Genomic DNA, 934 nt, shown 5'->3' with positions numbered 1-934 from the left:
GGATAAATGCAGAGCACTAATTCCGAGTATGGGTCACCATACTTGGCCACATGACACTTACACTACACTAAATGCAGATTTGTCAATATTTACCGATGCCACAGTATTGCAAGTTCAATGTATCAATGCATTTTATTTAATATGCAATAATATCATTCACAGCTGAGCCCTGGATTCACTAAAGGCCTTGAGGTGTAAATGTTTGAGAGGGAGCAAAGGACATTGTTATGCATAGGCTGGATAGACAGTCCCAAATTAGGACTGGTATGATTATAGCAATATACTCAGAGAGGCAGGAGTGTAATTGTGAGGTAGATGCCCAGAGGATCTTGCACATTCAGCATGGTCTGCCACTTGACATTGCTCTAAACCAGGGGTGAAGAAGAACTCTGCTGGGAAGTGTGGTAAGTATTTTTAAAGTTATGTTTACTCATTTTTTTTAGCCTCTGCTAAATGCATAAATGTAAATGTTATTTATTCTGATAAAAAAAAACAAAATCAGATGAGCCAGAAATGTGTTTATTCTCTCGATGCCACAGTATTGCAAGTTCAATGTATCAATGCATTTTATTTAATATGCAATAATATCATTCACAGCTGAGCCCTGGATTCACTAAAGGCCTTGAGGTGTAAATGTTTGAGAGGGAGCAAAGGACATTGTTATGCATAGGCTGGATAGACAGTCCCAAATTAGGACTGGTATGATTATAGCAATATACTCAGAGAGGCAGGAGTGTAATTGTGAGGTAGATGCCCAGAGGATCTTGCACATTCAGCATGGTCTGCCACTTGACATTGCTCTAAACCAGGGGTGAAGAAGAACTCTGCTGGGAAGTGTGGTAAGTATTTTTAAAGTTATGCTTACTCATTTTTTTTAGCCTCTGCTAAATGCATAAATGTAAATGTTATTTATTATGATAAAAAAAACAAAATC

This window comes from Sinocyclocheilus anshuiensis, unplaced genomic scaffold (genome assembly GCF_001515605.1).
Source record: "Sinocyclocheilus anshuiensis isolate Anshui unplaced genomic scaffold, SAMN03320099.WGS_v1.1 scaffold457, whole genome shotgun sequence".
NCBI classification, from domain to species: Eukaryota; Metazoa; Chordata; class Actinopteri; order Cypriniformes; family Cyprinidae; genus Sinocyclocheilus; species Sinocyclocheilus anshuiensis.
This window is presented reverse-complemented; position numbering follows the sequence as displayed.